Here is an 18,953-nt window from a genome sequence, read left to right as displayed (position 1 = left end):
CTTTAATGAAATAAAACACTCTCAGTGATACTAAATGTAAGAAGCAGCATACAAAATGTTAATCAAAATACTACCTACAGCTATATATATATACATAGCATTTACCCATAAATCTATATAGTCATAGGGCTTCCCTGGTGACTCAGAGGTAAAGAATCTGCCTCCAAAGTAGGAGACATAGGAGACGTCGGTTCAATCCCTGGGTGGGGAAGATCCCTTGAAGAAGGGCATGGCAACCCACTCCAGCATTCTTGTCTGGAGAATCCCATGGACTGAGGAGCCTGGTGGGCTACAGTCTGTGGGGTCGCAAAGAGTCAGGCACTACTGAGGTGACTGAGCATGCACACATGCTATATATTCAAAAATAATACATAATAGCAAAATGTTATATCTGCATATTGATGTGATATATTATATACTTAGGGACCTAACAGAAGCAAAAGATACTAAGAAGAGGTGGCAAGAATACACAGGAAAATTGCACAAAAAAGATCTTCATGACCCAGATAATCACAATGGTATAATCACTCACCTAGAGCCAGACATCCTGGAATGTGAAGTCAAGTGGGCCTTAGGAAGCAACACTATGAACAAAGCTAGTGGAGGTGATGGAATTCCAGTTGAGCTATTTCAAATCCTGAAAGATGATGCTGTGAAAGTGCTGCACTCAATATGCCAGCAAACTTGGAAAATTTCAGAAGTGGCCACAGGACTAGAAAAGGTCAGTTTTCATTCCAATCCCAAAGAAAAGCAATGCCAAATAATGCTCAAACTATTGCACAATTGCACTCATCTCACACGCTAGTAAAGTAATGCTCAAAATTCCTCAAGCCAGGCTTCAGTAATACGTGAACCATGAACTTCCAGATGTTCAAGTTGGTTTTAGAAAAGGCAGAGGAACCAGAGATCAAATTGCCAACATCCGCTGGATCATGGAAAAAACAAGAGAGTTCCAGAAAAACATCTATTTCTGCTTTATTGACGATGACAAAGCCTTTGACTATGTGGATCACAATAAACTGTGGAGAGAGATGGGAATACCAGACCACCTGACCTGCCTCTTGAGAAACCTGTATGCAGATCAGGAAGCAACAGTGAGAACTGGACATGGAACAACAGCTGTTTCCAAATAGGAAAAGGAGTACATCAAGGCTGTATATTGTCACCCTGCTTATTTAACTTATATGCAGAGTACATCATGAGAAAAGCTGGGCTGGAAGAAGCACAAGCTGGAATCAAGATTGCTGGGAGAAATATCAATAACTTCAGATATGCAGATGATACTACCCTTATGGCAGAAAGTGAAGAGAAACTCAAAAGCCTCTTGATGAAAGTGAAAGAGGAAAGCGCAAAAGTTGGCTTAAAGCTCAACATTCAAAAAACTAAGATCACGGCATCTGGTCCCATCATTTCATGGGAAATAGATGGGGAAACAGTGGAAACAGTGTCAGACTTTATTTTTTTGGGGCTCCAAAATCAGTGGAGATGGTGATTGCAGCCATGAAATTAAAAGATGCTTACTCCTTGGAAGGAAAGTTATGACCAACCTAGACAGCACATTAAAAAGCAGAGACATTACTTTGCCAACAAAGGTCTGTCTAGTCAACGTTATGGTTTTTCCAGTGATCATGTATGGATGTGAGAGTTGGACTATAAAGAAAGCTGAGCACTGAAGAATTGATGGTTTTGAACTGTGGTGTTGGAGAAGACTCTTGAGAGTCCCTTGGACTGCAATGAGATCCAACCAGTCCATCCTAAAGGAGATCATTCCTGGGTGTTCATTAGAAGGACTGATGTTGAAGCTGAAACTTCAATACTTTGGCCACCTGATGCGAAGAGCTGACTCACTGGAAAAGACCCTGAACCTGGGAAAGATTGAAGGCAGGAGGAGAAGGGGACGACAGGGGATGAGATGGCTGGATGGCATCACCGACTCAATGGACATGGGTTTGGGTGGACTCTGGGAGTTGGTGATGGACAGGGAGGCCTGGTGTGCTGTGGTTCATCAGGTTGCAAAAATTCGGACATGACTGAGCAACTGAACTGAACTGAGTTGTCCCTATATGACATATATATTAATATCATAATAAAATAAAATTAGGTATATACAAGATATAACAAAACATGTAAGAAGCATCTATGTAAACTGTATATCTATGTGTGCATTCTTACACTGTATCAAGTATACTAATACTTGAAATAATATAGAGAGAAAGTTTCTAATTTGCTGAAAATTCAATGCTATGAGGAACTTCTGGCAGGTACTAGTCAGTAATTTTTGCTATTCTCCATCATGGTTGTTCCAAACTTTTAATTTTTCTAATCTGAGCCCTACTGATTTCCATTTCACTCTATTATAGGTAACTAGGCATCCAATGTCACTGACAGACTCAAGGATGTACTGACTCTGGCTGCTGCTGCTGCTAAGTCACTTCAGTCGTGTCCGACTCTGTGCGACCCCATAGATGGCAACCCACCTGGCTCCCCCATCCCTGGGATTCTCCAGGCAAGAACACTGGAGTGGGTTGCCATTTCCTTCTCCAGTGCATGAAAATGAAAAGTGAAAGTGAAGTCGCTCAGTGTGTCCGACACTCAGTGACCCCATGGACTGCAGCCTTCCAGGCTCCTCCGTCCATGGGATTTTCCAGGCAAGAGTACTGGAGTGGGGTGACTGACTCTGGATTATCCCTTAAATACACAAGTTAGTGTCAATCAATCATATGTATGTACTGCTTTCTCTCAATTTGGAATACTGAATAAACTAAAGAACTCCAAATGCATCCTATATTCATACTTGTGAAATCTGGCAGTCCTATAATCATCCACCACCACCTCAACCCCATCGCCATCCTTTTACACTTGTAAAGCCCTATTCATGTTTTAAGATCAACTATAACAATATGCTTGGGCTTCCCAGGTGGCTCTAATAGTAAAGAATTCACCTGCCAATGCAGGAGACACAAGAGACACAGATTCGATCCCTGGGTTGGGAAGATCCCCACAGTGGGGTATGGCAACCCACTCCAGTATTCTTGCCTGGAAAATTCCATGGACCAAGGAGCCTGGCAGGCTACAGTCCATGAAGCTGATAAGAGTCAGACACAACTGAGCATAATAACATGCTTAGGAGTCTTCTTTGATATCTACATATAACATTTCTGGTAAAGCATCTGCCTGCAATATGGGAGATCGGGGTTCAGTCCCTGGGTTGGGAAGATCCCCTGGAGAAGGAAATGGCAACCCACTCCAGTACTCTTGCCTGGAAAACTCCATGGACTGAGGAGCCTGGTAGACTATAGTCCATGGGGTCACAAAGAGCCGGACATGACTGAGTGACTTCACTTTCACTTTCTGTGATGTCATCACTTGTTAATTATTCTATGTGTAAACATTTACACTTTTGTCAGTTTTTTATATGTTAATATACCAAGATTACTATGAACCTTTGAATAAAAGTACTATTTACCCAGAAGTTAATTGAGCATTTACCTCCTGCATGTAGATATTTGGTAAATAGGAATTTGAAACAGCAGAACACTATCGCTGAAAAAACAAAGGAAAAAACCTTATGTTTGACATCTGATTAGATTTTATGATTCACAGTTCAGAACCTGTTTGGCTGTTATACCACCAAGGTACTTAGAAAGATTCCTAAGACTCCATATTTGAAATTTCAGTAACAGTGCTCATAGGTCTGCCTTAAAGCTACTTTGGAATTTCTTTATTTATTTTTATTGAGAGAAAGTCTGGATGAACTTGATAACTACCAGTTATTTCAAAAGTCAGTAATATCAAAACAACTCCACAGTATCCTCAATCACAGTTTAATACTGCTTTTTAAAATGTTTAATTTCTGAATTGTTCATCATTTTCAAAGGTCAGAACATTCATACCAATAGCAATGACAAGAACATAATGGAAGAATTTAATGAATGTGTTCTTTCAAATTTGTTTGGCAATATGAATTTAAACTGGCCACATTTCTTGGCAAAGCATCTTATATAATTAATACAGTTTGATGCTTGAGCTTGGGGCCTTGAATAGAGTTCTACTTAATTACCTCAGAATTTAAAATTTAAAAATTGTCTGTTGAAACTAGGTATTCAGTGTGCAATTGAGCAAGGAAGTAAACATTTAGATTCCTCTCAGAGTTATGAAGATAGCATTAGCACTGGGCCATCCCTATTCAAGTAGCAAGCTTTAGGGTTGGTTTTATATATCGGTGTGTGCACATTACATAAAAGAGTAACATCTAAACTTCAGAGTTGATAAGTGTAATGGAAGTGTTTAGAGTGTCATTTTCCATCTAGTTCTAAATTTGAAAGACGTTTCCCATTTGTCTAAGTGTGATATCGTCACTTTGCTTTTAAAGGGTTTTTCTCTCTTTCTTCCCCTTCTCTAGGTATATTCATAGTAGCGTACATCTAAGACATGAAATGTAGCATTACAGAGATGTAGCATTCTCAAGTACATTCTTTGGGAGATGTTTGTGAAAAAGAATGATATGTTCAGATTAATTTATTAAATGCAGTTTACACTATTCTCACCTCAAGATTCACTCAGTGAAGATTACTACCTTAAAGACTGTGATATTTTGCAATAGAAAACCATAATTAACTCTAAATTATTTAACAGATCATTTTCATTACATATCAACATTTTGACAATATTTAGGTTTTTTGATTTATTTTAAAATAGGTTCTATTTGTAAATATATTTTAGAAGGATCAAATATTTCTCTGGTTTCTCATTTTAATGAATTTAAGGACTTCATGGTCCTTTGCCACCGGTTGAGTTAATTAAAGCTAGACTAGTGATGCTGGCTAAATTAATTGTCACTAACTGTGACTGAACATGTAGCATTTATTTAATAAACATGATAACAGATGTTTTTCCCCATAACAAACATACTGTATCTGCTATGTACTGAATGTTTGTATCCCTCTAAAATCCCTATGTAGAAGCCTGAATCCCCAGTCTGATAGTATTTGGAGGTGGGGCCTTTGGGAGGTAATTAGGTCACTCATTAAGGACAATTAAGGTAATTAAGGACACTCATGAGTGGATTTAAATGAAGAAGAAGTGAACCAAAGTTGCTCAGTCCTGTCTGACTCTTTGCGACCCTGTGGACTGTAGCCTACCAGGCTCCTCCATCCATGGGATTCTCCACCAAAAATACTGGAGTGGGTTGCTATTTCCTTCTCCAGGGGATCTTCCTGACCCAGAGATGAACCTCGGTCTCCCTCTGAGCCACCAGGGAAGCCCCAAGTAGATTAGTGGATTAGTGCCCTTAAATGAAGATCAACTCTCTCTCTCCCTCCCTCCTTCCTCACCCACTTCATGAAGATGAAATGAGCAGACAGGCCAAATTTGCAAACCAAAAAAAAAAAAGTGTCCTCCCAGAGATACCCAATCTGCTGGTGCCTGGATCTGAGACTTCCAACTTCCAGAACTGTGAGAAATAAATGTCTGTTGCTTAAGCCACTCATCTATGGTAATTTATTATAGCAGCCCAAATTGACTGTGACCGTATCCTTAAGGCTATAAATTCAACAGGAACTTACACAAAAATATGCTAATTGTAATGTGAGAAAAATTATATTTTCTGATTTCTAGCATGCAAGCATTTTTGAAACTTCTCCTTACCTATCAATTTCCTAACCATTAGGAGCTCAAACCACCTGTGTGAAAAGACATCCAGTCTTTCAATTCTCTTCATCAACTATCAATTCAGCCTTATGAGCTCATATGCACTTATCTTTTCTAGCCATGGCTGAATTACATAATATGAGGTATATACATTTTTGATTTCTACAAATCCTTATAACGATCCACCAAAAGGTATTAAGCACTTGCTTTATTCCTTACATAGTGTGAGGCACTGGGATATAATAATTTCAGCAAAGTAGACAGTCTCTTTCATTATACAACTTACTGTCCTGCACAGAGCATAGAAAAATCAATAATTGTACACAAATAAAGTAACCTTACAATTGTGATAAATGCAATGAAGAAGAAACATATTTCTGAGGAAACTGAGAGAGAGCTGTGGTGGGGAGAAAGAAAAAGTGCTAATTACAAAAAAGTCGGTAGGGGGTAGGGATAGAGAAAAGAGATCTGGGTAGAGGCTGAACAAAAGCCCCAGGGCAAAGAGTGCTTTCATTAGGAGAAATTCAAAGGCAGGGAGGCCTCTATTCAGAGACTGGGATTGTTTCCTAGAGATTAATCTGGAGAGATAATCAGGGCCAGCCCACAGAGTAGATCCTCTCAAGAGATGTCTGCATCTTTATCCTAAGAAAGCCCAAAGAAAAGGCTCTCTATTGCTTTAAGTAAGGATGGGAGATGATCATGTCAGCTTTTCCAAAATACACAATACCTGCAACATGAAGAAGAGACTGGAAGAGGTCAATGTTAAAACAGGGGCTTCCCTGGTGGCTCAGACGGTAAAGAATCTGCCTGCAATGCGAGAGACCTGGGTTTGAACCCTGGGTTGGAAAGATGCCCTGGAGAAAGGAATGGCAACCCACTCCAGTATTCTTGCCTGGAGAATTCCCTGGACGGAGGAGCCTGGTAGGCTCCAGTCTATGGGGTCACAGGGAGTCAGACACAACTGAGGGACTTTCACTCACTCAATGTAAAAACAGCAAAAACACTCGTGATGCTACTGCAGCTGCCTAAATTGTAACAACTCAGAAATTCAATTTCTTTCTTTAAAAAGTTTATATACTTTCTCGATATGTAGGGAACTGTGAATTTAGATTAATAGGATTCTCTTGTCAGACTGATCCATCTTTAATACCTGATCCTAGGGAACTCTGTAAGACTGCTAGAGAAAATATTCTGGAAATATTGAGAAATCTTTATTTGTTGTACTTTGTTTTTGGACAGACAAAAGTAACAATCAAGAAAATAGCTGGTAAAATGGGCTTGTGAAAAAAATTAAGATTTTGCTCTTGAATCTTGACTTAGTTAGCAATTTACAACTTTATATAACTTTAACCTGTCTTACTAGGCCTCCTAAATGGCTCGCGGTAAAGAATCCACCTGCCAGTGCAGGAGACAAGGATTAGATCCATGGGTCGGGAAGATCCCCTGGAGAAGGAAATGGCAACCCATTCTGGTGTTCTTGCCTGGGAAATCCCATAGACAGAGGAGCCTGGTGGGCTACAGTCCATAGGGTCTCCAAGAGCCAGACATGACTTAATGTATGAGCACACACACACACCACACACAAATTTTTGAGAAAGGAACTATGACTGTGCTCCCTTGTCTCCTCCATAAAATCTTGCCTATGGTCTTGCACACAACACATATTTCCTAAGTAAACATTTATATTTTAACTAGAATAGGTTTAATTTAATTCAGGATAAGGATTTGCCCTGACTTGAGGGAATATGATATAAAAACATATCTTGATATAGACATGACAATGTTGATATCTTGATATAGATATTCATATTTGTATTTATCCATTGGAGGCTAACATCATTAACTACCCATTGTGCAATATATTACCTACATATGGTGTGCATACATAGTGTGTGTGCAAGACATATATCTTAAATTATCATAGATACCAGGTTGCATATGTGCATGCTAAGTCACTTCATTCATTTCCAACTCTTTGCAACCCTATGGACTGTAGCCCACAAGTCTCCTCTGTCCAGGGAATTCTCCAGGTAAGAATACTGGAGGTTACCCTGCTGCAGGGAATCTTCCCAGCCCAGGGATTGAACCTGCATCTCCTGTGTATCCTGCATTGGCCGGCGGGTCTTTACTGAGATTTGAAACAAGGAAGTTTGATTTCAGAGCACTTTCTCTTGGTTCTTCATGGTCTGATGAAAGGAGTAAGGTATTCCAGGCATGTATGAATGTAAGAAACACCACAAAATGTTTTGGAAATTTCCAGTAATCCAATGTGAGGCAAGATATTTTGGCAAAAGGAGAATATGTTGTCTCTTTAGAGGACAAGAATTTATGATAAGAGATCTCTCTTCCAGGTTATTACAGTCCTGGTTTATATAAATAAAACTCAAGTGTACTAAAGTAATTCAAAGAGCTTGTTGAGGCAAAGATGAGATGGTCACATCACAATTATCCTGCTAAAGGTCTAGAAAATTGAAGAAAAACAACCCAGGCAACTTAAAAAAAAATCTGTTTAGTTTATCACAGTGTTTTCAACTCTAAAAATCCAGTATGGGTTAAAAACATTCAATTCTGTGTTCTTTCTCCTAAGTGGTCAATATGCATTTACTTTGGCACCTGTTTCTAATCAAGAATATAAACTGATTAAACCGACTTGTTTTCTCAACAGGTGTTCTCCATGCAGTTCCATTAAACTCGGGAATGCATAGAAATTTTCCAGAAATGAACACTGAAAAACTTTATTGCAACAGTCTACCCTTTTCACATCTTCATTGAGTGTTAAGTAAAACTTAGTCTCAGTTATTGTCCCATTCAAAAAATTCATTTGCTTCCTATTTAGAATAGCCACTGGTGTAACAACTCTTAACTGACTCTGATTTGTTGTTTCTTTTCTGCTATAACTAGAGTAATCCAATTTCATTTATTTATATATTACTTCCAGTCACTACAACCAAGGTTTAATTTTCCCATGACTTGTTTACCAGTATGATAAAAGAAAATACTTCTTTTTTTTTTTTTTTTTTTTGTAAACTGCATTGCCAAGATTCATATATAAGACAGAAGTGTACTTAAATAGAAACTATTCCAAACAGAACAAGCAGAAACAGACTTTATTGATCAGGTCTCTGGGAAAAAAAAATCACTCTAGAGAGGGCAAATATTAGCTGTGACAGAGGCCATGCCCAATTCTGACTTATCAACATATGATCATTGCAGAGATAATATCTTCCCCAGCTTTTGGCTTCCAATCCCTTTCCCTGCTGCTGCTGCTGCTGCTGCTAGGTCGCTTCAGTCGTGTCGCACTCTGTGCGACCCCATAGATGGCAGCCAGCCAGGCTCCCCGTCCCTGGGATTCTCCAGGCAAGAACACTGGAGTGGGGTGCCATCGCCTTCTCTGTGCTCTAAAACTTTATTTTAAGGATCATATGTTACAGACTTGGGACACTCTCTTACCATATAGTTATCAAATTCAGCAACACAAAGGATGTCCTTGTTTCATTATGTGCTTAAAAGGTTACTTTATTCTTGCCCTCTAGAAGTCTTATGAAGAAGTTATAGTGTGTCAGGCTACAAACAAGGATTTTGCAGAGCTGTTATTTATTTCCAGTCACTTTTATTAGACACAGAGAATCTTTCAGTTGTGGTGACTGCGCAGCACTGAAGCAACTGTGAGGAGATACCCTATGTCCACGGGCAAAAGAGAAGTCTCAGCAAGATGGTAGGAGGGGAAAAATTGTGTTTAGAATCAAACCCCATTCCTGCCAGAGATGCTCAGAGGGTTCAAACAAATCTTGTGTGCACAAGGACCCAGAGACCTCACAGAGACTGAGCAGAACTGTGTTTGAGTGTCTCCTGAGGAGGTATGGGTCACCAGTGGACTGCCACAGGGACAGGGGCTATGGGTGCAGCAGACTTGAGTATGACATAAGCCATCTTGGAGGTTGCCATTAACCCCACCATAGAGCTGCCAGAACTTACACAGGACTGGGAAAACAGACTCTTGGAGGGCACAAACAGAACCTTGTGCACACCAGGAGAAAGGAGCAGAGACACCACAAGAGACTGACCTAGACTTGCCTGTGAGTGTCCAGGAGGCTCCAGCAGAAGCGTGGGTTGGTGGTGGCCTGATGCAGGGTTGGGGGCACTGAGTGTAGCAGGGCTTACATGGGACCTTTTGAAGGAGGTCTCCATTATCTTAATTACCTCCACCATAGTTTCAGTTCACTTATGTTCAATTCAGTCACTCACTCATGTCTGACTTTTTGTTACCCCACCGACTGCAGCACACAAGGCCTTCCTGTCAATCACCGACTCCCAGACTTTACTCAAACTCATGTCCATTGAGTCGGTGATGCCATCCAACTATCTCATCCTCTGTCATCCCCTTCTCCTCCTGCCTTCAATCTTTCCAAGCATCAGGGTCTTTTCAAATGAGTCAGCTCTTGGCATCAGGTGGTCAAACTATTTCAGCTTCAACATCAGTCCTTCCAATGAATAGTCAGGACTGATTTCCTTTAGGATGAACTGGTTGGAACTCCTTGAAGTCCAAGCGACTCTCAAGAGTCTTCTCCAACACCATTGAACTCCAACAGTTCAGTTCTTTGGCATCAATTCTTCGGCACCCAGCTTGGTTTATAGTCCAACTCTCACATCCATACATTACCACTGGAAAACCACAGCCTTGACTAGAGAGACCATTTTTGGCAAAGTAATGTCTCTGCTTTTTAATGTGCTGTCTAGGTTGGTCATAACTTTTCTTCCAAGGAAAAAGTGTCTTTTAATTTCATTGCTGTAGTCACCATCTGCAGTGATTTTGGAACTGAAAAAAATAAAGTCTCTCATTGTTTCAAATGTTTCCCCATCTATTTGCCATGAAGTGATGGGACAGATGCCATGATCTTAGTTTTCTGAATGTGGAGCTTTAAACCAAAGTTTTCACTCTCATCTTTCACTTTCATCAAGAGGTTCATAAGTTCTTTTTCACTTTCTGCCATAAATGTGGCATCATCTGCATATCTGAGGTTATTGATATTTCTCCAAGCAATCTTGATTCCAGCTTGTGCTTCATCCAGCCCAGCATTTCTCATGATGTACTCTGCATATAAGTTAAATAAGCAGGGTAACAATATACAGCCTTGATGTACTCCTTTCCCTATTTGGAAGCTGTCTGTTGTTCCATGTCAGGTTCTAATTGTTGCTTCCTGACCTGCATACAGATTTCTCAAGAGGCAGGTCAGGTGGTCTGATAACACAACTCTTTAAGAATTTTCCACAGTTTATGGTGATCCACACAGTCAAAGGCTTTGGCATAGTCAATAGAGTAGAAGAAGACGTTTTTCTAGAATTGCTTTGTGTTTCAATGATCCAACATATGTTAACAATTTGATCTCTGGTTCCTCTGCCTTTTCCAAATCTAGCTTGAATATATGGAAGTTCATAGTTCACATATTGTTGAAGCCTGGCTTGGAAAAAATTGAGCATTATTGTGTCAGTGTGTGAGATGAGTGAGATTGTGCAGTATTTTGAGCATTCTTTGGCATTGCCTTTCTTTGGGATTGGAATGAAAACTGACCTTTTCCAGTCCTTTGGCCACTGCTGAGTTTTCCAAATTTGCTGGCATATTGAGTGCAGCACTTTCACAGCATCATCTTTCAGGATTTGAAAGAGTTCACCTGGAATTCCACCACCTCCACTAACTTTGTTCATAGTGATGCTTCCTAAGGCCAACTTGACTTCACATTCCAGGATGTCTGGCTCTAGGTGAGTGATCACACCATTGTGATTATCTGCGTCATAAAGATCTTTTTTGATAGTTCTTCTGTGTATTATTGCCACCTCTTCTTAATACCTTCTGCTTCTGTTTGGTCCATACCATTTCGGTCCTTTATTGAGCCCATCTTTGCATGAATGTTCCCTTGCGATCTCTAATTTTCTTGAAGAGATCTCTAGTCTTTCCCATTCTATTGTTTTCCCTTATTTCATTGCATTGGTCACTGAGGAAGGCTTTCTTATCTCCCCTTGCTAGTCTTTGGAACTCTGCATTCAAGTGGGTTTATCTTTCCCTTTCTCCTTTGCCTTTCCCATCTCTTCTCTTCTCAGCTATGTGTATGACCTCCTCAGACAACCATTTTACCTTTTTGAATTTCTTTCTCTTGGGGATCGTCTTGATCTCTGCCTCCTGTACAATGTCACGAACCTCTGTCCATAGTTCTTCAGGCACTCTATCTATCAGATCTAATCCCTTGAATCTATTTCTCACTTCCACTCTATAATCATAAGGGATTTGATGTAGGTCATACCTGAATGGTCTAGTGGTTTTCCCTACTTTGTTCAATTTAAGTCTGAATTTGGCAATAAGGAGTTCATGATCTGAGCCTTAGTCAGCTCCTGGTCTTGTTTTGGCTGACTGTATAGAGCTTCTCCATCTTTGGCTACAAAGAATATAAATCAACCTGATTTCAGTGTTGACCATCTGGTGATGTACACGTGTAGAGTCTTCTTTTGTGTTCTTGTAAGAGGGTGTTTGCCATGACCAGTGTGTTCTCTTGGCAAAACCCTGTTAGCCTTTGCCCTGCTTTATGCTGTACTCCAAGGCCAAATTTGCCTGTTACTCCAGGTGTTTCTTGACTTCCTACTTTTGCATTCCAGTCCCCTATAATGAAAAGGACATCTTTTTTGGGTATTCGTTCCAGAAAGTCTTGTAGGTCTTCATAGAACCCTTCAACTTCAGTTTCTTCAGCATTACTGGTTGGGGCATAGACTTAGATTACCGTGATACTGAATGGTTTGCCTTGGAAATGAAAAGAGATCATTCTGTCATTTTGAGATGGCATCCAAGTACTGCATTTTGGACTCTTTTGTTGGCTATGATGGCTACTCCATTTCTTCTAAGGGATTCTTGCCCACAGCAATTGATATAATAGTCATCTGAGTTAAATTCACCCATTCCAGTCCATTTTACTTCACTGATTCATAAAATTTCAATGTTCATTCTTGCCATCTCCTGTTTGACCACTTCCAATTTGCCTTCATTCATGGACCTAACATTCCAGGTTTCTTTGCAATATTGCTCTTTACAACATAGGACTTTGCTTTTATTATCAGCCACATCCACACCATAGTTTGGCCCCAGGTAACTAACAGGGAGGGAAAGGTGTAGCCCCACCATCAGCCCCATCCATCAGCAGCCCCACCCATCAAGAGAAAATTGGATTAAAGATTTACTGAGCATGGCCCTGCCCATCAGAATAAGACCCAGTTTCCTCCTCAGTCAGTCTCTCCCATCAGGAGGCTTCCATAAGCCTCTTATCTTTCTCTAAGAGGACAGACAGAATGAAAGCCACAATCACAGAAAACTAACCAATCTGATCACATGGATCACAGCCTTGTCTAACTCAATGAAACTATGAGGCATGCCCTGCAGGGCCACCCAAGATGGACAGGTCATGGTGGAGACTTCTGATAAAATGTGGTCCACTGGAGAAAGAAATGGCAAACCATTTCAGTATTCTTGCCTTGAAACACCATGAACAGTATGAAAAGGCAAAAAGATAAGACACTGAAAGATGAACTCCCCAGGTTGGTAGGTGCCCAATATACTACTGGAGATCAGTGGAGAAATAACTCCAGAAATACTGAAGAGATGGAGCCAAAGCAAAAACAACACCCAGTTGTGGATATGACTGGTGATGGAAGTAAAGTCCAATGCTTTAAAGAGCAAGATTGCATAGGAATCTGGAATGTTAGGTCCATGAATCAAGGCGAATTGGAAGTGATCAAACAGGAGATGGCAAGAGTGAACATTGACATTTTAGAAATCAGCTAACTAAAATGGACTGGAATGGGTGAATTTAACTCAGATGACTATTATATCAATTGCTGTGGGCAAGAATCCCTTAGAAGAAATGGAGTAGCCATCATAGCCAACAAAAGAGTCCAAAATGCAGTACTTGGATGCCATCTCAAAATGACAGAATGATCTCTTTTCATTTCCAAGGCAAACCATTCAGTATCACGGTAATCTAAGTCTATGCCCCAACCAGTAATGCTGAAGAAACTGAAGTTGAAGGGTTCTATGAAGACCTACAAGACCTTCTGGAACGAATACCCAAAAAAGATGTCCTTTTCATTATAGGGGACTGGAATGCAAAAGTAGGAAGTCAAGAAACACCTGGAGTAACAGGCAAATTTGGCCTTGGAGTACAGCATAAAGCAGGGCAAAGGCTAACAGGGTTTTGCCAAGAGAACACACTGGTCATGGCAAACACCCTCTTACAAGAACACAAAAGAAGACTCTACACGTGTACATCACCAGATGGTCAACACTGAAATCAGGTTGATTTATATTCTTTGTAGCCAAAGATGGAGAAGCTCTATACAGTCAGCCAAAACAAGACCAGGAGCTGACTAAGGCTCAGATCATGAACTCCTTATTGCCAAATTCAGACTTAAATTGAACAAAGTAGGGAAAACCACTAGACCATTCAGGTATGACCTACATCAAATCCCTTATGATTATAGAGTGGAAGTGAGAAATAGATTCAAGGGATTAGATCTGATAGATAGAGTGCCTGAAGAACTATGGACAGAGGTTCGTGACATTGTACAGGAGGCAGAGATCAAGACGATCCCCAAGAGAAAGAAATTCAAAAAGGTAAAATGGTTGTCTGAGGAGGTCATACACATAGCTGAGAAGAGAAGAGATGGGAAAGGCAAAGGAGAAAGGGAAAGATAAACCCACTTGAATGCAGAGTTCCAAAGACTAGCAAGGGGAGATAAGAAAGCCTTCCTCAGTGACCAATGCAATGAAATAAGGGAAAACAATAGAATGGGAAAGACTAGAGATCTCTTCAAGAAAATTAGAGATCGCAAGGGAACATTTCATGCAAAGATGGGCTCAATAAAGGACCGAAATGGTATGGACCAAACAGAAGCAGAAGGTATTAAGAAGAGATTACAAGAATACACAGAAGAACTATACAAAAAAAATCTTTATGACCCAGATTATCATGATGATATGATCACTCACCTAGAGCCAGACATCCTGGAATATGAAGTCAAGTTGGCCTTAGGAAGCATCACTATGAACAAAGCTAGTAGAGGTGATGGAATTCCAGGTGAACTCTTTGAACTCTTTCAAATCCTGAAAGATGATGCTGTGAAAGTGCTGCACTCAATATGCCAGCACATTTGGAAAACGCAGCAGTAGCCACAGGACTGGAAAAGGTCAGTTTTCATTCCAATCCCAAAGAAAGGCAGTGCCAAAGAATGCTCAAAATACTGCACAATTGCACTCATCTCATACGCTGATACAATAATGCTCAAAGTTCTCCAAGCCAGGCTTCAACAGTACATGAACCGTGAACTTCCAAATATTCAAGATGGATTTAGAAAAGGCAGAGGAACCAGAGATCAAATTGCTAACATCTTTTGAATCATTGAAAAAAATAAGAGAGTTCCAGAAAAACATCTACTTCTGCTTTGTTGACTATGCCAAAGTCTTTGACTGTGTGGATTACCACAAATTGTTGAAAATTCTTAAAGTCTTGTGAATACCAAACCACCTGACCTGCCTCTTGAGAAATCTGTATGCAGGTCAGGAAGTAACAGTTAGAATTTGAGATGGAACAACAGACAGGTTCCAAATAGGGAAAGGAGTATGTCAAGGTTGTATGTTGTCACCCTGCTTGTTTAACTTATATGCTAGTACATCATGAGAAATGCTGCACTGGATGAAGCACAAGCTGGAATCAAGATTGGTGGGAGAAATATCAATAACCTCATATATGCAGATGACACCACCCTTATGGAAAAAATCAAAGAAGAATTAAAGAGCCTCTTGATGAAAGTGAAAGAGGAGAGTGAAAAAGTTGGCTTAAAACTCAACATTCAGAATACTGAGATCATGGCATCTGGTCCCATCACTTCATGGCAATTAGATGGGGAAAAAATGGAAACAGTGAGAGACTTTATTTTTTGGGTTCCAAAATCACTGCAGATGGTGATTGCAGCATGAAATTAAAAGACACTTCCTCTTTGGAAGAAAAGTTATGACCAACGTTGACAGCATATTAAAAAGCCGAGACGTTACTTTGTCAACAAGTTTCATCTAGTCAAAGCTATGGTTTTTCCAGTAGTCATGTATGGATGTGAGAGTTGGACTATAAAGAAAGCTGAGCACAGAAGAATTGATGCTTTTGTATCATGGCATTGGAGAAGAGTCTTGAGAGTCCCTTGGACTGCAAAGAGATCAAACCAGTCAATCCTAAAGGAAATCAGTCCTGAACATTCATTGGAAGGACTGATGCTGAAGCTGAAGCTCTAACAGTTTGGCTCCCTGATCTGAAGAAGTGACTCATTGGAAAAGACCCTGATGTTGGGAAAGACTGAAGGCAGGAGAAGAAGGGGACGATGGAAGATGGGATGGTTGGGTGGCATCTTTGACTCAATGGATGTGAGTTTGAGTAAACTCCAGGAGTTGGTCATGAATAGGAAGGTCTGACATGTTGTAGTCCATGGGATTGCAAAGAGTCAGACGTGACTGAGTGCCTGAACTAAATTGAACTGTACTGAACTTTTAAGTTGTCATGTTAACTGTGCCCTACTTACTTTCTGGCAGTCCTCAAGTCTTCTCTATGAAGAGATAGAGAATTGTTGATATTATGGGCTTTGTGATGAAAAGTATGAAATGTTGTTCCCCATTATATCCATTAATTTCAACGTATTTTTATATATTTCCTAAAAAATTGAAATCTAACTCCATAGGGAAAATCCTTTCAGTCAGGTCAAAGCCTGGTGTTCATTGCCTGTGATTAGGAGGCTGATACACAGACTCACATTTCACAATGGAGAGAAAATTGCAAACACATTGGTCCACCTTGCATTTCTTAGGACAGATGTGCCTGTGACTTTGCAGTACTCCTAAATTGTATGATAAGACCTTAACTACACAAATTAAGTATCTCCTAGTGGCATAATATTTTATTGGCTGAAACTCAGAATGTAATAGTCTTACATTCAAATCTTGACTCCAGCTGTGAACAGTCTGTGCTCTTAGACAAGATATTTAACATTTAACTTTTTCTATAAGAGTGGAGATAATAATAGTATCCATGCCATAGGTTCATGTGTGTGTGTGTTAGTCACTCAGCTGTGTCCCACTCTTCAAGACCCTATGGACCGCACCACTGCCAGACTTTCCTGCCCTTCACCACTTTCCAGAGTTTGCTCAAACTCATGTCCATTGAGTCAGTCATGTCCGACGCTGAGACCCCATAGACTGTAGCCTGCCAGGCTCCTCTGTCCATGGGATTCTCCAGTCAAGAATACTGGAGTGGGTTGCTGTGCCCTCCTCCAGGGGATCTTCCCAACCCAGGGATTGAACCCGAGTCTCTTACGTCTCCTGCATTGGCAGGTGGGTTCTTTACTAGTAGCGCCACCTGGGAAGCCCATTCAGGGGATAGTTAGGATTAAACGAGAATATGCATAATCAAATTGGACACAGAGCCCTATGTATTATTATAATAAAATTTTACTTTATATATTTATTTAGTCTAGTGTGGTTATTATTTTTAATTATTTGTAAGTGATCAGAAGGACATAATCCAGGAAATAACTCCAAGTTTTTCCTTCCCTTGGCATATACATATGCACACAGAAACACTAGGGGCCACACACATGCACCTATGAGCATATATCTAAAGACTGAATTTACTTACATCAGACAAATAAAATTTTGGAAAATCTTTGGTCAGGTACCTTGGTTATAAACATAATCAAGCAAAACAGAAAGAAGAAAAATATCACTATTTGAGAAGTAGTATGGTTTTGTTTTCAAGTCATCAAAGAAAGTCACCAAACCAGCATTCAACTCCAAGTGCTAAGTCAAAACCTTTCTAGCAAGTACTGCCTGTTACCATTTTATAGATGTACATCATAGGATGATAGATTGGAAATGGTAAGCATTCTAAGGTGTCAGATACACTAGAAATGAAAAGCGATAATTCTGATGGTAATCTCATCAGAAAAGTTAATTCCTTAATATTTGCTGGAAGATTTCCAAGTTAACTTGGTAAATAAGTAGTTATCTTTTGGATTTGAATAAATAACTCATTTCTTATAGTTTCTCATTCCATAAATCACTAATTTTTCCTCATTTAGTACTTTCTTCTATTAACTCTCAACAAAAGCAGCTGATCTTCATCCAAATCTTTTCCAGCCATCCAAAATCTCCATGCAACGGAATGACAAAAGCTACAATTTTGAAGATTCGGTAAAATTTTTATTGGTACAGAGACAGAGAAAAGGTGAGAAACCTCACCAAGGTTAGTGTTAATATGATCAGAAAACAGTGGAAAGTAGGGAAATGATGCACAAAGAAATGATGAAATTATGCTGAATTCCTTGTTAACAACGCCATCACTGATCTCAGAGATTTGAGGTTAGGTGTCAATTAAGGCATTAATGTCATATTTGAAAGGTGGACAATCCGTCAGTCTTGGGAGGCTGAGATTCACAGTTCACTTCAGGACATATCTCTGACAACTACTCTCTGGGCTGTGTCAGGCTTTGTGAATTTCCTGGGTGACCCTGCAAGAAGCCACCACAGTGGCTTCTACAAACTCTTGACAACCACCCACTGTGGTGCTGAGGCCAAGACTCATGGAGAAAGAGTCTTAGGGTTTCCCAGAGGCAGATCCCAAGTCAAGGATTCAAATGCAACTAGCTCCTAGAGTTACAGTAATCCCAGCAAACACCAATATAGGATTTTAGAAAACAGGGAAGGGAGAGGAAAAAATATTAAGTGTACTGAATCATGTTATACCTATGGATTAATTCTGTTGAAAACTCTGGATTACATGTGGAAGTTGCATCTCCAAGTTAACTTGCCTGAGGAATAAAAGAACTGGGTTATTTTTATACCAACTTCTCTTTGTCCCTGGTTGAGAGCTGCTCCTGAAAGACACTGTTTGTTTGTTTTTTGGACTACTGTGAGCCCAAAAAGAGAGGATTTGGATAACAAAAAGCTTGTGGGTGAACAGAAGTCAGTTCTTACTTACTGTCGTGGTAAGGCCACAGAGGATATGGCCTTACTATATCTATTTGTCAACATTCTATTTATCCTCAATGTCCATCTCAAATAACCTTTATGAAATAAAATCTAACTTTCTCTGCTGCTGCTAAGTCGCGTCAGTCGTGTTTGACTCTGTGCGACCCCATAGACGGCAGCCCACCAGGCTCCGCCGTCCCTGGGATTCTCCAGGCAAGAACACTGGAGTAGGTTGCCATTTCCTTCTCCAATGCATGAA

The 18,953-nt window shown here is 40.1% G+C and overlaps 1 long non-coding RNA gene across 1 annotated transcript in view; it reads right to left on the bottom strand.

Moving 5' to 3' along the window:
- Window positions 1-18,953, bottom strand: part of LOC129629258 (uncharacterized) — a 93,563-nt gene that overhangs the window by 20,601 nt on the left and 54,009 nt on the right. The gene's annotated exons all lie outside the window — the stretch shown is intronic.

The sequence above is a fragment of the Bubalus kerabau genome, chromosome 15 (assembly GCF_029407905.1).
Source record: "Bubalus kerabau isolate K-KA32 ecotype Philippines breed swamp buffalo chromosome 15, PCC_UOA_SB_1v2, whole genome shotgun sequence".
NCBI lineage: Eukaryota > Metazoa > Chordata > Mammalia > Artiodactyla > Bovidae > Bubalus > Bubalus kerabau.
Note: the sequence above shows the minus strand (reverse complement) of the source record. Positions and strands in the feature narration are given on the sequence as shown.